The following is a 17149-nucleotide window of genomic DNA, read 5'->3' on the forward strand; positions in this document are numbered from 1 at the left end:
AGTGCAGGTATCGACTCGGTACTCAATGGCTATTTCCTTTCCTAGAGTGACACTAGTTCTTCACCTTTCTTTGTCCAAAACATGAACTGCCACAGCGTTTTTGTGCGAAGATGCTCATTAAGATAAACGAATGGTAGACAGTGAGAGATGGAGAAGTAGAGAAATTCTACGTCTGCTAGAGTAGGGTTTATTAAAGGCCACTTTGTTGGTATCAAATCCATATTTGGTCTTTTGCTTTCCATGTTGGCTTCTCTGCCTCTTTCAATCTGTCTTTGACCATATGAGACATACTCAGTGGGGAAGTTTGTTTTCTTCAGAAACAGTTCAAATATTATATGATCTTCTTTAACTTAAAAATTCTTAATAGAAACTTTCTAATGGGAACATAGTTCATCCTTATTCTCAAAGCTGACCATATTCTATGATACCACTCTCCAAAACAAATCTGTTTTAAAACATTGCTCCCTCAACCTACTCCTTCTAAGCATTTATGCTCAGGGATGCTTACATATTTTTCTGATACAGTTAGGTGAAAAAATAGACCCGTATTGAAAGAGATATAAAGTATTTCTGGTCAGTCAACAAAATATGTGCTGTTGACTCAACATGCATGAAACCATGATCTTCCAGAACTTTTCTATGTAGCCACACTACTAGTATTATGTAAGCTAGTCCCCCTTTTTTTTTTATTATAAAACATTGCCTTTGCTCATATTCCTTGTAATTATATTAAAGTAATATACTACCTAGGGAAGAAATCTGAATGTATTGTGTCACTTATAAATTTTTCAGTTATAACGGTGATGCTTAAAATGTCATGAAAAATGATGCATGTTTTTTTAATAAGAAAAACAAGGAAACTTCTTTTTAGTCACATTCAATATTCATGGGACATAATTCTTCCTTTCGATTATATATCAAAACAAAATACCAAGTACAACTATCACTATTGGTTTTGATCAAGTAACTAATTAGATGACAGAACAGTTACATGAATTATAGTTTGGAGCAATGAACATTCAATTTATTGTTGAGTTGTTTTAATTTTGTTATCAAATCAGTAAATGTTTTCTGATATGTCCAATGTAAATTATAAAATTGGTTTCACTTTATTATTTTTTCACTTTATTCTTAAAATGGAATTAATAACATATCTGTATTTATTATCACAACATGTATTTAAAAGCCTGATTTGAAGAAATCAATAAAAGCTAGATTCCATCAATTAAAATTTTGGAAAAGTTCAAATGATTTAAGCGGTATGTGAAATATAGATATATAGACAGAGTAAAAAACTAGTATTCAGAGCAAGGGGCTTAATCAGCAAACTTATTTAATATATGAATTATGCTTGAGCACAGCATTTAGTTTTAAAAGTATTCATCCTTATTAAAGCAGTTGATAATTGAAAATATTTTAAAGAGTTAATATCTGTCTACATAGATTGTGGATAATTACTACAAAGTTGGGGGAAACAAATACATTTCATTTAAGAATGTCTTACTTCTGGAAAAGTAAGTGAGTACAAAAGAAGTATAGTTAACAATTTTGTTTTTTTTTTTTTTCCCCTAGTTCAAACTCTGGAATATATCTTTAACTATGATATATGAATATCAGAGGTAAAAAGGCATACATTTAAAACTGAGATTTATTTTAAAATTCATTGTGTAAAAAAATGATGCATTTTTAATGATATATGTAGCAGCTAATGGTATTTATACTAGTAAATACTGTGAATAGTGTATTTATATTTATAAATATTTATATTTATTTATACTGTAATTACTATGAATAGGGGTGGGAGACATGGAATCATATAAGATGTGTTTAAAAAAATAAGATGTGGTCATGCACATTTTAAAATATTCAAATGTATTTATCAACTGTATGAGCCGTCATAAGGGGTAAAGATGCTGGATTAACTCCCGGAAGTGACCAGAGTCTATTTTGGTTTATACCTAGAAGGTCCTTTGCTCACTTTCAGTTGCCCCATTTCCACCTCTCTTACTAGCCAGGTAATTGTGTTTAAATGACAAGCTGGTATCTTAAAGATATAGAGTTGCTATAGAAAAAAAAAATTTTTTTTGGCTGTTTTCTTATTGCAAAAAAAAAAAAAAGGTATTATTTAGACACTTTGGAAGTTACATATTTATATAGCAGAGTGGAATTTAAGTCAATCTAAGCAAAGTTTTAATGCAAATGAGTTTTTAAGTTATGGGTTAATTTACTTGATAAACATTGCATGGATAATAGGCTGGCATATTCTGATGTAGTAGGTTAATCTATTGAATTATCCTCATCGTGCTCCAAAGATAGAGGGATCTGATCCTTCCTATATATTCTCAGAAAAAAGTGAGCTTACAAAGCATAATTCATGGAAACTCTCTTTCTTCTTTGTCATGGAGCAGAAGGACATTTTCTACTCTTCTGTTTCTGAAATCATGGAAATCTCTGTCAGTTGTATATATATATAAATGTAAAATACCCATAGGGACACCTGGGCGGCTCATCAGTTAACTATCTGTCTTCAGGTCAGGTCATGATCCCAGGGTCCTGGGTGTGAGCCCTGGGTTGGGCTCCCTGTTCAGCGGGGAATCTGCTGTGCTCTCTCCCTCTGCTCCTCTTCCCTCCCTCCCTCCCTCCACCACACTTGTACTCTCTTGCTCTCTCTCTCTCAAATAAATAAATTTTTAAAAAAAATTATCTATATACTTTGGAACTGTAGGAAATAAATAGTTTTCTTGAACATTGTAAATATTATTATATGGTCCTAGGAAATACATATATGAAGAAATATTCTGATTCTGAAAAATACGAGAACCAGACATTTCTTTTTTTTTCAAGTTTTTATTTAAATTCCAGTTAATATACAATGTAATACTAGTTTCAGGTGTAGAATTTAGTGATTCAACACTTCCATACAACACCAGGTGCTTATCACAAATACCCTCCTCCTTAATCCCCATCACATATATAACCCATTCCTCTACCCACCTCTTCTTCACTAACCCTCAGTTATATAATATATAACCATCAGTTTATAGTTAAGAGTGCCCCCCCCAAAAAAAGTGTCAAATCAGAACCGGAATATTTTTTTCTGAGGAAATATATTCAAGATCCTGGTTGAACTTTATTATGTGCCCGGGGTGGGGGGGAAGAAACATAGGAGAAAATACTAACATGATCTAAAATTGATTAACTTTTAATACACAATAAAATGATAACAATTGGCTTTATGAAGCAAAGCTTTCTCTAAACGTGATTTAAATTCTTCCAGGACTTAAGAGACTTCCCATACATGAATAATTCATTTATGGTTACAGCACTCACTCTTCAGCACTTATGGAACTATGTTCTAATGTGACCATAAACTAAAAAATTATTTTGAAATGTTTGCAGTTGGACTATTGTTAACACATCTTAGTTTATTATATAAAAGGGAAAGAGTTACTCTGTAGCTATAAGAACACATTATATCAATTTAGAATTTTGCAGCCCATTTCTTGTGCATTAGCAAAGTTAAAACACTGTTAGGTCAGCCCTTTTTCTACATGTGTCCTAGATAACTTTGAGTGAGGGAAGTTAGTAGTTTAATTTTTAAATTTATTGAATCATTTTCCTAGCGATGTCTGAGGTATGTGAGCTGGTATGATTCTCAGTGGGGGGCTAAATCAAAAAGGTTATTGCTTAGGAGATTATCATGACCAGTCAAGGCAGTTTTAGCTTCAAGTACATTTTTACAGGTCATTGGTTCCTACCTAAAGTAATCTCTCTGAAGTTCAGTTCTGGGCAGGAAAAGGAGGGAGATACAAGAGTATCTCTTTCAATTTATAATCAGGCCTTAATTGATCTCAGCAGATTTCCTAATTGCAGAGTTTACTTCACATAGGTCATCTGTTTCCTCATCTGTAGAATCTTGCTGTCATAATCAGCACTTTAGGTATTACACCGAGATGGCAGAAATTCCTTTCTTTACGTATAATTCCTTTCTTTACGTATAATAAGAGGAAGAATTTTTACAGCTTGCTATCAAAATAATACATTTGGCTTTGAGTACCAAGTCACCAAGAAAGATAGTATCCGTTTTAAGGATCCATTGCACTCTGAACAGAAAAAAAACATAGTATCTTATTAATTAAATACTATTTACATTTGTTCATACATAAGATTTGTTTGTTATCTCTTTTGGAGTAAATGCTTTTTATTGTTCCATGGAATAGATTCACCATGAATCTACAAATATTTTAGGTTAAGTGGGATAACGAGGGATCTAATAAAACCGAAGTCATAAGCATTGTTTTGAGCCAAGTGTCTCTTGTATATTTTTCTATTTTTCTCTGTCAAATAGTTATTTTATAATAATTATATTCAGGTAAAACATGATTCACTTATTCTAGCTAGATAACTATTAAATAATAATAATAATAATTATTATTATTGATCTGTAGCCTGATTCTTTTAGCAGCTATCAAGTACTTGTAAAGAATCCTCCTTCCACATCTTTCCTAATGTAGTTTTATATAGAGTTATTTCTGAGCTAGAGAATTAGTTCACATTTGAAGTATGGCATTGTATTTATTTTCAAATTCTTTTTATAGTTCTGCTTGCTTTTAGAAATTAATTCTAGTCCAAAATGAAATCGGACTTTGTTTTTTCCACATTTCAGTCATTACACTGCTCTGTTGAATATATAGATGGGAGAAATCCCATGTGTCTTCTGATACAACTACTAGAGATGCCAGGTACAGTTATGCTAGTATCTGTGCACAGATGTCCATGTGTGTCTGCAAGTTCTAGAAAAGTCAAATTGTTTAATAAAAATTCAGATGTTAAGTTGGTAGTATTGCCTTTTAAAAAATACCTGTAGCCAATGGATATATAAATGTGTCTGTCTATACTATTTCAACGGAAGGAATGGAAACTCAAACTAGCTCAAACAAAAAGCCTAAAAACCCAAAAAAGAGCAACAACAACAACAACAACAAAAACCCTACCTTGTGTTTATGTTAATATCAGTGATGGTTCATCCACGGGGATCAGGCAGTGCTTTCTCTCACTGTTATTTCATAATAAGCATATCAAGCTTCAGAAGCATTACTTTTTTCATACAGACTTTATTCTCAAGTAGACCACTTTTATTGAAATCTAAACAATGACCCTAGCAGCTCTAGGATTGCATCTTGCCATTTCACTAACATCTACACAATAAGATTTTCATATGGACTCCAACTCTGATTCTCCTTCAGCTGGAAACCCATTTTCCAGTCAATCCGTTGGAACTGTCATTTTGACCAAACAGCCCTGTGGTATATGTCTATTCCCAGAGGTGGAGCATCATGTCAATTCCACCCAAATTACATGGATAGGAGGAATGGAAATGTATTTCCCAAAGGGAAGTTTTTAGAACCATTATAAGAAGGCAGAAATATAGGGATTGAATAAGTTTTACAGTCTAGCTGTTCAACATACACTCTTAATCTGGTAATTCAAATTTTAAAGAGCCAGTGACTAATTCCATGCATCTATTCCAAAAACTGAAAGCAGTCATGTCCTATATGCAGTCTTACCTAGTTACTACATCCCAGTCCAAGTCAGGAATCTCTAAATGAAATTCATACATTTACATCAGGTTCAGAGGTAGGTCCCCAAGACTCAGAAATTTGTGGCTAAATAGTAAATTATCTCCCACCCAACCACATTATACTTCAGGATAATTACAATTTAAAAATCACATTTTAAAAAAGAAAAGATAGGAATGGCATAGAATGGTCATTTGCCTTTAAGCATCAATGATATCCTTTCACAAAAGAAAAGCAAAGATTTTGAGTCTGGCAGATGCGGTGTTTTTCTTGGACAGTCAATATAGCTCCCTTAATTCTTTTCTCTTGAAGGACTTTCCTTGTCCATTGTTCTGTGTGATTTTGATCAAATTGATGTTATTGAGTATTCTTGCTTAAGGGTGTACTGCTATCAGAGTCAACTTCATTTTAGTGTAAGTTTGGAGGTTCTGAATATTTCTGTTTGTGTTTAAGAAATTAAGAGTCTCCGTTTTCTAGGCTTAGAGTATCTTCAGAAATAAAACATCCTTAAAATATTTTAGGCTTTCTTTTTACTAGCAGTTTTGAAATCGTATGAGACAGTGATCAATGCCAGAAAGACTATAGCCTGGAAGAAGAAGAGAAGGAGTTCTATCATTTAGAGTTGATTGTTTTCCTAGCTCTCGGTTCAGTACCTCCATCTTGAAATGTGACTCCATCAATTTAGAACTCTAGCTTGACAGGAAAAGGCAGATTTAATCTGTTAGTCTTTCAAGATACATGCAAAGTGGTGGTTCTTTAATGAATGCAGCAGAGTTTCATTATCCTAATTTCATCCCACTTTTCCCTAACTCCCTATTCTTTCAAATCCTCAAGATTGACTTTTAATATTCTTCTCCTGTTGATCTGATGCAGAACTTGCCCCTTAATAAAATCTATATTTCTTTAATTCAGCTTTCAGATGGGCTATCGTTTAGAACATTCTTTCTTCTAGGGTGTTACTGTAGGCTGCAGGAAATAACAAACATCCTTGAATATATTTTACAGAAATAATGTCTCCTAAATATCAAACCCATTCAAATACTTGATTGAGTCTCAAGATGAAACCAACATTAAGCTGCTGTTTTACTACTGTGTAAGAATTGCAAACTTCCCAGCCATGGGTTAGGACGGCTCACCCTCCCTCAGACTCAAGCTTCAATTAGTCAATTCCACATTTTAGGTCCTCTCATTTGCAACAAAATTTTTTAAGGAACCATATCTCTGTTAATAACAATATTTTAGTTGTGAATTTATAAAACTGTGATTCAAATAGATTAAAACAAAAGAAGAAATGGAATAGTTTACTTAGATGAAAGACAAAGGCAAAGGCTAGTTTTAGGCAAAATGGTACCAACATTCAGCAATGTCATGTCTCTGTAATGTGACTGTGATTTTTTTTTTTTTTTGAGTTGTGTCCACGTTTCAGTTGTTCCCCCTCAGATCCCAAGGTTGGCTCTCATGGTATTGTGCTCATTATTATCTTTAAGAGGAGCAGGCTACCTTAATTAGAAAGATCCTATACCATACCACTAGAGACAGAAGGAAACTCCTCAACCCCACCCAAATCATTACAGACTATGAATAATAATAATAATAATTTATTCTTTGGATTACAGAAAATTCACCTAAGATTTGGACTAGAAAAGAAGAAGAAACGTTCCTCGAAGGTAGATACATTGAAGGTGCATCATTCTGGCGCAAAGTTGTGTAACATAACAGCATATTCTATTGTTGCTCTTATTTTATCTTATTGTTTAAAAGTGCAGATGAATTATGTGAGTGTGGCTGTTGAATTGCCAAAAGGAGAGTTTCCAAAGAGAAGGGTATCTAAGTTTGATGGGAAGTTCATATTCATTGCATATTCTTAGTTGAACTTCGGTGTGCAGAAGTGGCAGAAAAGCTGAAAGACTGTATTACTAGACCCCCTTGGAGCTAGATTTTGAAATGCAAATAAGATCCTGCCATTTGTATGCACTAGAGTGAGATTTGCAAGATGAACGTGAGGTGGAAGACTTCTTCCTGCTTTGTTTTTTGTCTTGGCTTGCTGTTGCTGCCATCGTTTTGTTCGGTTTTCTGAAAGAGAGGACAAAGAAGTCCTCTGCCTCCAAAGGCAGCAGGGTAACTGGTGGTTTTATTGAGCACTCTTTGTGTAGTTGCCAGCTTTGATTGACAGGTGTTGTGGGGTGTTGGGGCATTCTGATCCCTGGAGGACAACTGTGGTGTGTATGCTTGGACTCAGTTCGGCTAGTAGAGTCCTGCTGACTCCAGTTCCTCTCACCCTTCCAGTGATTTTATAAGCACTTATTTTCCTGTATAAACCACACTTCTGATGAAAATATCTCCAGGGTTTCATTTTCCTGCACAGAACCCTAAATGACACACAAATGTTTTTCATCATAGGAAAATTGGGTTGTTGTAACCAGAAAAAAGAAAAGGAATGGATACTGGGCAAGAAAGACAATTCAAGTTACAAATAAAATATTTCTGTTATTGTCGTGTGTGACTGTGTTATGTTGTCTTATTAGTGAGAAACACTAATGTTTAAATTTGTCAGCAACTTCTTTGATGTAGGCAAACCAGAAAATCACTTCAGAATCCCCTTCTATACCTTGAGTAACTAGTGGGCAGTTATCGACTTCGGTAAATATGAATGTGTTGCTTTACATTGCCTGGAATGCTAGAGTCTTCTCCTTGAGGATGGGTAGATAAACCCATGTACAGAATAAGGAATCTTTTGGGAAGAAAATATGTTATACTCTGACCATTCCATTTGAAACTTTTAACTGCATCTGAATCTTCTAGAAGGCTTAAAATACTGTGTCTTGAAAGAAGAAATGCTAAGCTGCTCCGAAGTAGGGGTGAAGGAAGGTAGGACTGGTGATACATATTTGAAACCCACACCTCAGTGGTCAATTAGAGGGACATTCCACTGGCTGGCAAGGAATGCCAGGTAGACTGCAAACCTGGCAAGTTGACTTTTGACCATTTTAAATTTAAATATTAAAATGTATCTGCCTTTATTTGTTCTTCAGTTGGAATTAAGTAGGTCTTCAGGAGTCAGGATACCCTCAAGGTACTGAAGATCCCAGTTTATCTATATTTAGAGAATGATTTCACCACTGAGACTAACAGTATCAATGGTGATATCAACATGTGTAATGTAGTCCTAACTTTTTTGTGACTCTTGGGTTTCACTCAGTCCTAGGAAGGATGTAGGATAGTCCTCTTTTAAGTCCATGTGAGAGATGAAGAAATGGAGGCAAGAGGTAATGACGCATTTGCCCGAGGCTGTAGATAATTAGTGACAGAATTAGGCAGAGCTACCAGATTTCCTGATTAGCATCTCCGTGATCTCTCCACTGGCCCATTTAGTTAAGAACTCAGAATATTTTGTCTGACAGCTCTGACAATCCTTATTTTGCCACTTAGTCATTGCTTGACCTTGGGCAAAATGTTTAATTTCTCTAAACCTCAAAATCTTCCAAGGCTGTATGAATGAATGAATTTAATTGTCCATTTTTCCTTTAATAGAATCCATTAGCTTCTTGTCAAGATAGTCTCTTCATCATCTCAATACACATCTTAAGCATCCTACTTCTAGCAAACCTTCCTGCTGCAAGTCTTGCTCAGAATGTATTTTATTGCTCCCAGTAGTGTAACCTTGTGCCTGTTTAGTATTTCACTCAAAAAGTATTTATTAGATACCAGCTATATGTCATATGTATTTCTAGACCTGCTTGAAGCATTAGGAGGCATTACCAGATACCCATCCTGCTTTCATAGAATTTATAATCCAGTCAGGAAACGAGGTTAAGGTATATGCTAGTATTATCCAAAGCATGAGTAGTAGCTGTTAGAATACAGCTTCAGAACACCAGTCTTATTTCTTTAATGCAACAGTGTAATTCCTATTTTTTTTAAAGTAAAGCTATTTTTTCTATATAGAATTATTATACTGTTCACATGCCTAGAATAAACAAATGGCACTAAGGGCATAATTTTCAACCAGGTAACGATTACTTTGCAGAATAGGGAGTTTGTATTACATCATTTTTAGTTGACGACTGAAGTATTCCCTCTATTAGAGGCAATGGAACTACAACAGGGCAAATTTTTTAAATGGAAAACAAAAAGTTAAGAACAAGCATCAAAGTACAAGGTAATTCAGAACTTGAAAATGAATAAATGAGGTCTACATTTTAATGCATATTTAAAGTATTCATAATAATTCATCTCTTTCAGTAATTATATGATTCCTAATGTTTTTTGGCAAATCTTTGCTGAGCACATCACCAACAGATTTATATCTCATGACTTGCTATCATTTCAAATTTAATTTTTATTGCACAGGATTATTTGAAATTAAGAAAAATAATTGCAACACTGTTCTCATTTTAATTTCAGTTATATACTCATCAGACCGATATTATGAATTTCAAACTTCTTTCTAGTGATAGAAATTTATAAATAAATAAAATAGTCACCAGCGTTGTCTATATTTAGTGATGTCAGCTACTTATTCTTTTGACTTTTTCAACATAAATTTGATTTCATCTTCATTTAAGCAAAACTCTACCCTAAAATGTGCTCTTCTTAAGGATACAGTAGTGTGTGTGTGTGTTTGTAGTTTTTGTTATATAAAAGGGAAGCTAAATACATTTTGAAAAGGCAAATTTTTCAGGTTCTAAGAACTAATCAAGAAGTGTTTGAATCGACTGTCACATCTCTATCAGTCAATCTGAAAGTAGCCAGAAAGAAAAATAAAAAGCCATCCACTGATTTAACTATGTACCTACTATAATGTGGGGTGAACCAGATCATTTTTATCCATTTGTTCTATATCCTATAATCAGGAGACTACAATTTCCTCATCAAAGATGAAGAGAAAAGTTTAACTTTGCCCAAAATAGGAGATAAATTAAAAGTCATCTGTAACTCCACATAGTGAATACACTCTGTATGTGTGCATTGATTTTCCTTCAATATTTACATGACTACATGCAGGGACCGTGATTGGCAATACATGGGAATAAGCACCAGACATCTGCCTCCCTTCAGTATTAACCCTATACCTATTTTTACCTTGAGTTTGCATCAACCAAAATTAGTTCTAGAATAATAAAGGTTTCCATACCTCAGATGGTCTAAGAATTGTCTTCAAAAATCTATAAAGAAAATTGAACCATTTTGAAAGTGAATAATTATTACAAATACTTATTCACCGTTTAGTAAATTAATTATCCTCTCGGTAGTGTCCTTCGCTCCCTCACTTCAGGAACTCTCAGTCTCACCAGAATTCTCAGTGCTTACCCCCAGCTGTGAGCACAGTTGGAAATAATTACACGACAGGTAATCGGTGCCATGGTGAATTCCTGTTTGCCAGCTTTAATTGAGCTCTGGATGGTTTCTGATACTTTTACTTCCCTCGCCTCCACACTGTGTTGCAGAACATTCTCCACCCTTCTCAGAACTCTGGATTTGCCCTTTTTCATGACAATCCTTCATCCTCTTCTCTTTTTTCTTTTATTTATTTATTTATTTGACAGAGAGAGATCACAAGTAGGCAGAGAGGCAGGCAGAGAGAGAGGGGGAAGCAGGCTTCTTGCTGAGCAGAGAGCCCGATGTGGGGCTCGATCCCAGGACTCTGGGATCATGACCCGAGCTGAAAGCAGAGGCTTTAACCCACTGAGCCACCCAGGCGCCCCCTGCATCCTCTTCTTAGAGCAATTTGGGTCATCAGTTGGGAATTCCCTGGATTTTCAAACGTATGTTTGCTATACCCATCGATCTCCTGTTAAAAAGGAACCACTGCCTTTTATACCATTTTCTACTCCAAATATCTACCTTTTCCTTCCCTTCAAGGCTCTCTCCTTATTTGGTAGTTGGTACAAATCCCAAAAGGGGTTTCTTGGCCTCCAGGGTAAAGTGTATCGTAGTGATAGACCTCTGAAAGTATATCCCTCCACCAGACAAGGTATTAAGTCAAGAAAAATATTCCATTCTGGGAAGGGGAACAGACTAGTATCAGACTTGAGGTTCCTAAAAGTTGCAAGGCTTATGGTTCCCATTATATCTATATTTAATTCACTGCATAGCCCCTGGAGGCATTCTATAGATCTTCAAGAACAATAGTAGACCACTGCAGCTGCTGGGTTACATATAGCATCCTTGCCAGAGCTGATTACCTCAGACTCAGGTACATGGTAAATGATTATAGCTTTGGTGAATGTGTTCTTTTCTATTCTGACCAGCAAAGAAAATCAGAACCAGCTCATATTCACCAAGCATGAATAAATGTGCACATTTATAGTTCTTGGCTGGGGCTATATTAATTCTCCCATTCTCTGTCATAATACAGTCCAAAGAGATATGGACCATCTGGACATCCTGCACAACACCACATTAAAGCACCATAGCAAAGACACCATACAAATTGGACCAGATGATCAAGAAGAATCTATCACATTAGATGAATGAATTGCTAAGAACATGCACTCCAGAGGGTGAAGAGATAGCTTAAGAAAATTTCAGAAGTCCAATGGTTAGGAAAGTAAATATGCCATCCACAGTAAAGAAAAAAGAATTGTACTGCATCCTGCACTCCTTAACATAAAGAAGGAAGTATAATGCCTAGTATGCCTCATCAGATTATGGAGGCTATATCTTCCACACCTAGAAACACTCTCCTGACCCATGTACCAGAAACAAAAGGCTACCAACTTCTGCTGTGGGGTATAAGATCCTGCAGATTGAGGCTAAAGTGTGAACTAACACTTGTACCATTTGATCCAGAAAACACTTCGAGCTTAAATGAATCTGTGGTGGGGCAAGATGTAGTGTGGAATGTAAAGCAAGCCTCAAGAGAGAGAACACAGATCACGAGTGGTCTGGAGCAATGTTATGACATCTGCAAGGGCAGATTATATACCTTTTGAAAATAGCACCTGGAGTGGTACCAGGCCCATGTAGATACAGTACCTGACTGCAGGGCACCAGTTCACCGGGTCCCCAAAAGTACTCTTCATGAGTGAGAACTGCTAAGTCTCTTGGTACAGATACTCCATTCAAGCTTCTGTGCTAAGAGACTGCCCAAGCTTGAGCAAGACTTTTAACAGCCTGAGGATGTATCTCTGGGAAAACCCTGTCCCCTTTGAAGTTCCTGTCTGGAAAATAAATTAGGGATGTCAAAAGAATTTCTGGTTTGTTCCAGCCAACACCTAACAATTGACCCCTGACCTCTTAGAGCTTTTACTAAAAATGGCTTACAATTGTGAACTCTCTTTCTGCCCTTTGACAGGTATATATGTATCTCTTACAATTCAGGATTTCTTTTTCAAGGGCCTAAAATGTAATCAGGAAGAAAAGGGCCTCTATCTCAATCTCTGTGGGAAGATTGAATCCTAACTTCCTTACTGGCCATGGAGTAGAAACCCCTGGCCTAATCCCATTTAAACTGACCAATCCTTTGAAACTTTTCTTTTGAATCTCCCTTCCCTCTCCCTACTCCTTTATTCTCTCTTTATCATGCCCATAACCTCAGCACAAGTCAGAATGGAGCTCCATTTTTCCCCTCACTGTCAGTAGTTAACGGAATAAAATGTTTACACCACTTTACTTGAGGTTTGACTTATCTTCAACATGAGTTCTGTCAGATATGTTCTGTCAGATACACAATTCTATAAAGAAAGGTAGAACCAGGCAGATACAGTATAAAATGAAAGAATTACATTCAGGTTCAAACCAAGCATGACCAGAAGACACTAGAAGTGGCATGAGCAAGTAGCTTTTTTTTTTTTTTAATCTTTTTTTTTTTTAATTTTATTTTTTATAAACATATATTTATTTTTTCCCCAGGGGTACAGGTCTGTGAATCTCCAGGTTTACACACTTCACAGCACTCACCATAGCACATACCCTACCCAATGTCCATAACCCCACCCCCCCTTCCCAACCCCCTCCCCAGCAACCCTCAGTTTGTTTTGTGAGATTAAGAGTCACTTATGGTTTGTCTCCCTCCTAATCCCAACTTGTTTCATTTACTCTTCTCCTACCCCGTTAACCCCCCATGTTGCATCTCCTCTCCCTCATATCAGGGAGATCATATGATAGTTGTCTTTCTCTGATTGACTAAGCATGATACCCTCTAGTTCCATCCACGTTGTCGCAAATGACAAGATTTCATTTCTTTTGATGGCTGCATAGTATTCCATTGTATATATATACCACATCTTCTTTATCCATTCGTCTGTTGATGGACATCTAGGTTCTTTCCATAGTTTGGCTATTGTAGACATTGCTGCTATAAACATTCGGGTGCACGTGCCCCTTCAGATCACTACGTTTGTATCTTTAGGGTAAATACCCAGCAGTGCAATTGCTGGGTCATAGGGTAGTTCTATTTTCAACATTTTGAGGAACCTCCATGCTGTTTTCCAGAGTGGTTGCACCAGCTTGCATTCCCACCAACAGTGTAGGAGGGTTCCCCTTTCTCCGCATCCTCTCCAGCATCTGTCATTTCCGGTCTTGTTAATTTTAGCCATTCTGACTGGTGTGAGGTGGTATCTCATTGTGGTTTTGATTTGTATTTCCCTGATGCCGAGTGATATGGAGCACTTTTTCATGTGTCTGTTGGCCATCTGGATGTCTTCTTTGCAGAAATGTCTGTTCATGTCTTCTGCCCATTTCTTGATTGGATTATTTGTTCTTTGGGTGTTGAGTTTGCTAAGTTCTTTATAGATTCTGGACACTAGCCCTTTGAGCAAGTAGCTTTTACACCCTCATGTTAGCCACCAAATTTGGACTATGCCCCTTCCCCAGCTGACACCTGAGACCTATGGGAACTTCCTTACATCGCCTGTCATCTCAGTATGTCGCTATTAGCAGAAAATGGATTGTGGCTGCCCTGCAGCCACGCAAGGATGATGAGGGAAAATCCTCCTAATAGGGCTTCCTTCCAGGCACCAGTCCTCCACTTTGTGTAAACAGAAAAGTCACAGAAGATTAGGATATTCATGGCCTCCTGAATAGTGGCAAATGAAGAGCCTTTCTAGGCAGAGGTCTTCTGGAAGGAATAATTTTGGAAGATCTTGGACAAAGAGATTTGGGTCTAAAGGCAGATTCTAAATGGAATGGAATGGACAAGTTTGAAAATCTTTACATCATACATTAATGTCCAGCAAGAATACCCATCGTAGAATAGGCACTAAACAACCAATGAGATAAAATGACTCAGCCTACTGACACCAGTCAGCCTCCGTTTCAGCCTCCATCTCAGCCTCCCCAGCTCTGTGCAGACACCACAAGCACATGAATGAAGTGGCCATGGTAGCAAAAAGACTGACAATATGTGCTTTTCAGATACTAAATGCAAGGGTTGAATGCCCAGCCTATGAGAAACAGAGACCAGGGCTGAGCCCTGACCCCTTACTTGGCTTAATTCTTCTGTGAGACATTCAGTCACTTGATGGCAAGTTGACTACATTGATTCCTTCCACCCCAGAAGGGCCAGAAATTCATTTCCATAAGAGTAAATACACATTCTGCGTAATCTAGTCAGCACCAGTATCTGAAAGTTTACCAAGTGTTTTATATCCTGGAAGAGTTTCCCATGTAACATTTTATCAGACAAAGAAAATATCTTACAAAAAACGATATGTGGGTGTGGGGCCGTGGCCTTGAAGTTGTGAGCCTAATAGAGTTTTGGGGATGTCTGCTAAAAGAACAACAGAAGCATGGCCTTGGAGGAGGTGTTTTAAAAGGACACATGTCATACAAAAGATTCAATATGTACTTGAAATCACTAAATTTCAGACGGCCTTCTGTCCTCCATAGGAAAAATATGTGGGCTTGGGAAGCAAGAGGGAAAGCAAGAGTGGCTCTCTTTATCATCACGCCCAATCACATACTTGGGGAATTCATATTTAATCATCTCCACAACCCTGGGCTTTGCATAGTGAGATGAATCAGTTTCAGAAGAGACTCGCAGTCCTTCAGGGAACATAGTTCATAGTATGAACTATAGCTGCTTTCTGGATGCCGTGTCTGGAACCAGAAAGCAAGACAGTGAGTCACCATCTTTGTAGGCACAGGACTGCTGTCACACAGTAACAGAGAAGAATATATGGCAAATAGTCTACTTGAGCAACACTCGGTATTCCTTATTATTATTTTTATTTTTAATTTTTTTAGTTACGACCTATTTCTTTTTTTTAGAGCAGTTTAAGGTTCACATTAACATTAAGGGGAAAGTACAGAGATTTCCTGCTAACTCCCTGGCCCCACACAAGCACAGCCTCCCCCATTATCAACATTGTCTCAGAGTGGGACATTTGTCACAACCCATGAACCTACACTGATACATTGTAATCATCGGAAGTTCATAGTTTATATTACAGTTTGCAGTTAAGCATTGAACATTCTATGGGTTTGGACAAATATATAATGAAATGAATCTATCATAATGGTATCATATCTTTTCATTGTTCTGAAAATCCGTTGTAATCCATTTATTCATCTCTCCCATCCCTAACCCCTCGAAATTCCTGATCTCTTTCCTGTCTCAATAGTTTTGCCTTTTCCAGAATGTCATGTAGCTGGAATCATACAATATGTAAGCTTTTCGTATCGGATTCTTTCACTTACTGATAGGCATATAAGCTTCCTCCATGTCTGCACATTCCTTAAGCATATTTCTTTTTAGCACTGAAAAATACTCCATTGTCTTGATATAACACAGTTTATTTATCCACTTACCAAATGAAGGATGTCTTGGTTGCTTCCAAGATTTGGCACTTATGAATAAAGCTGCTGTAAATATTGTGTGTGGGTTTTGTGTGGACCAGAGTTTTCTATTCCTTTGGTAAATGCTAAGGAGTGCAGTTGCTGGATCATATGGTAAGGGTATGTTTAGTTTTATAAGAAACCAACTGTCTTCTAAGCAGCTGCACTACTTCTCACTCCCAAAGTGACTACCCTATTTTTCACTTCCAGCAGCAATGAGGAAGAGGTCTTGTTTCTTCACATCCTTGTCAGCATCCAGTGGTGTAGTTAGTGTTCCAGGTTTTGGCCATTCTATCGGGTGTATAGTGATATCTCATTGTTGTTTTTCTTTGCATTTTGGTGATGACATTTTCCCTGCTTCAGCTTCCTGGATAGGTGGAATGGTATCTGATTAATCAGTTATGGGTCTTATTAATTTGGGGAATTGCTGTTCCTTTCTCTCATCTTCTGATATTCCCATTAAAAATACGTTACACATTTTCTAGTTGTCTCATGGTCCCTGAATGTTCTGTGCTGTTTCTTTGTTTGTTCATTTTCACCCAGTCTTTGTTCACTTTGTTTTTGGTTTTGAAGAATTCTGATCATATATCTTTGAGCTCAGAGATTCCATCATCAACCATCTCTGGTCCATTATTAAGCACATCAGAGGCAGTCTTCATTTAAGTTACAATGTTTTTTATCCCCAGCATTTTTTGTTGTGTTTGTTCCTTCTTGGGATTTCTGTGTCTCTTCTTACATTGCTCAACTGTTTCTGCATGCTGTCTGCCGTAGCCATTAGAGCCCTAAGCATA

Source organism: Lontra canadensis, unplaced genomic scaffold (genome assembly GCF_010015895.1).
Source record: "Lontra canadensis isolate GAN:19392208 unplaced genomic scaffold, GSC_riverotter_1.0 scaffold39, whole genome shotgun sequence".
NCBI classification, from domain to species: domain Eukaryota; kingdom Metazoa; phylum Chordata; class Mammalia; order Carnivora; family Mustelidae; genus Lontra; species Lontra canadensis.